This window comes from Limulus polyphemus, unplaced genomic scaffold, assembly GCF_000517525.1.
Source record: "Limulus polyphemus unplaced genomic scaffold, Limulus_polyphemus-2.1.2 Scaffold9952, whole genome shotgun sequence".
Classification (NCBI taxonomy): Eukaryota; Metazoa; Arthropoda; class Merostomata; order Xiphosura; family Limulidae; genus Limulus; species Limulus polyphemus.
The window spans coordinates 10,911-14,175 of NW_013675562.1; the positions used below are offsets into that span (position 1 = coordinate 10,911).

At 33.7% G+C, this 3,265-nt stretch overlaps 1 protein-coding gene across 1 annotated transcript in view; it reads left to right on the top strand.

Moving 5' to 3' along the window:
• Positions 1–1,208: 1,208 nt before the first annotated feature.
• Positions 1,209–3,265, top strand: part of LOC106476167 — a 7,907-nt gene continuing 5,850 nt past the window's right edge. Inside the window, exon 1 of the mRNA XM_013936834.2 lies at positions 1,209–1,345. The gene's annotated coding sequence lies outside the window, so the exon portion shown is untranslated. The remainder of the gene's footprint in view (positions 1,346–3,265) is intronic.

A 3,265-nucleotide genomic window follows, 5' to 3' on the forward strand; every position in this document is an offset into this window, starting at 1 on the left:
ATCATGGTTGGGATATCGTCTACTTAAATATTGGTTGGGATATTGTCTACTCAAATATTGGTTGGGATATTGTCTACTTAAATATTGGTTGGGATATTATCTACTTAAATATTGGTTGGGATATTGTCTACTTAAATATTGGTTGGGATATTGTCTACTTAAATATTGGTTGGGATATTGTCTACTTAAATATTGGTTGGGATATTGTCCACTTAAATATTGGTTGGGATATTGTCTACTCAAATATTGGTTGAGATATTGTCTACTTAAATATTGGTTGAGATATCGTGTACTCAGATCATGGTTGGGATATGTCTTCATTTCAAATTTTGGTTGGAACTTCTCTATTCAGAGCTTGATTGAAACTGATCCACTCAAACCTTGATTGTTTAATCAAACATTTATATAAATATCTATATTATATTAAATATCCAACACTTAAATTGGAATAACTCCTATTTACTACGCGATTCGTGTTCCATTTGGATTAAGATAGTGTAACTAACTTTATGTTTACATAGCGTTGTGGTAACAGCCATATTTAATTATGTCGTTCTTTCTATTTAATAATTTGTTTTTATTTTACCCACATATATCCTGTAGCAAATCCTTTTAAGCAAATAATTAATTATTTTACCAAAAATCGTCAACTGACGATTCTCGACTTACCGGGAACTTTCTGATGTTCATGCTTACATGCTATTGTTGCGCCCTCTGTTAACTTGAATAGTAATTATTTGGAACAGAATTGCGGAAAAAAATACAATATTCATTACGTTCCACAGATATTTTATTTATTACCACCATCGGGTACAGACAATGTATTTACGGGCGAAACCATAGTAATAATAAATGAAATACTTGTGAAACGTAAAACTGTCTTTGTTTCCATCCCAGTTCTGTAACTATGATGTTTCACCAAGTACTGACGGATTCAATTATTAATAAGATAAAATCAATAGGTCAGGTCATATATTTATTTCATTCAATTATTTACTAAGTGATAAATAATCACCAAACGAAGTAATAACGATGTATCTAATATGGGGTCTTCAGAGAAATCAATGTATTTTTAAAATATATAGAAAAGGAGATTGTTTTCACTCACCAGGGGAAAAAGGTTAATTACGAATTTTTAATACACCAATACATTGAACAAATACACGTTATACAGTAACCGTACTAACGAAAACTGAGCGTATTTACGTTTGAAAGTTTTGGTTATTTACACATTATTATTGGGCAATTAGTTTTGGTTTTGGTTCTGGTAAGTTCGTCGCTATTTACACGTACTGTGAAATTGAATGTCATAATCTATTCTTACCACCAGGCGTTTAAAACGGAGGTAAGCAAATCTCGAATATTGTACCTTAGATTTATTTATATACAATAAGCAGTTCTCACTTTTCAGTTCCTGTGAGTGTGATTTAAATCCACAGTTCCCAAGTTAACATCTCGTCCAATGTGTATGTTTAAATAGTCTTAACTTAGGCTTCCCTACATAATGGCTGAGGAGTGAATGTCAGACCACTAAAGTTAAACCGTTGTCTTTAAAATCAAACTTTGGGCTTTTAAAAAAAATGATAAAACATGGAAAGTGAAAACTGGTTTCTGTATTATATGTATAGTGTTTTTAGTTGTGTTTATAGGATGTTTCCGTTTTATGGTTGGCCTTATTAAATAAATTCTTGGAATCAGTAAATGCCTGTTTTTCTTTACGTAAATAGTTCTGGAGTAAACGGAGCGTTACCAATAAAATTTTAAATATTATAAACTCGTGTGTTTTTATGATGTACGACTTTATAAAACCACTGTATGTGTCGTTGTATGGAATTATCACTGCATGTAACGCGTGTAAAACATATTTTTTTAGGGTTACTAGTTGAAGGATTTGAATTAAGTGACGTAATAAGAATCACGTGCCTATGCAGCCAATGACAAGTCAGTGTATAGTATAGTATATATAAAAACCACCAGGCGTAGATAATGTTGAACACACTGCTAAATTAACAAAAAAAACAAAAAACATTCGATCATTAATTTTTTTGAATTTTTAATTTTTTTAGCAACTTAAAAATAACCCACTACACTGGTTTGACTAACCCTCGTTATCCAACTCATTAGTTAGTTTAAATCTCCTTTCTTGCATAACAAATAATCGCGGAAAGTTCAACAAAACCTATCGTTAATTTGCCTATCTAATGTAGTTACTGTTGATCCTTGAACTTGTGCTGATATTCTTATCACTTAAAGTAAAAATATTTGATTACGGAACAGTGCCGGATTTAAGAAAGATAAAAATATAGGGTACCTCATTTGAGTCTTAGATGGACAAGTTCCCCCTAATGTTAAACCTATTAATAACTTTCCTCCTGTTTGGAGATTCGCGCATACTTACTTGAACGATACCTTATACTTAGGACGGTTGCCTCAAACGTCCAGGTCAGCGACTCCTCTGGTTCAGGCCCAGCCTTTCCTAAGTTTTAACAATAGAGAAGAAAGAACTGAAATGAAGCAGTTAGCCATAACGAAAGTACCACATCTCGAACCCGAGACCCTCGGATCCCTAATCTGATACACTAAACACTGGGGCACGCTCTGGTCTCTTGTCAAGGCCGACGCTATTAGCAAAAAAAAAGTATTTTCACGTTTAAACTGTTAGCTTTTACTGTCAACAGATGGCAGCAGTTGTACGCTGTTCAAATATTGAGCATGGGAATAAAAACCTGCATGACTGTATGTTTGGTTTCTGTTTGTTACGCGCAAAGCTACATAGTGGGGTTATCTGTGTTCTTCTGAACGTGGTTATCGAAACACGGTGTTTAGTGTTGTAAGCCACCAGGATGCTGTTATAACACACTAGATTTTTAGATTGTTTGGAAGTAGTTAACTTAGTTTATGATATTCGTATAGCAAGTTGGAAAAGCCCAACGTGGCTACCCAATAGAAAGCCCGCTCTCTGTATAATCAACTTGACTGTCTCGTGCGGATCGCCACTTCGTGCTTTTTCTCTCAGAAAAAATTGTTAGTATATTTTTGTCCCACAATTCTGACTCATCTATGGTCACAGTAATATCTAGTCTCTTCACGTGACTTTCTTTATGGAATCAAAAAGAGATAGTTGAAACTGCAGTTCACACTAACATATCCTTACTTTACACAAACAGATATTTATTAAGTCTGGTCCGCTAGTCCTACCATTCTCGCCATTAATTATGAAAGAGATGATGCACCAACGCCATCAATTCTTTAAACAATCTTAAAC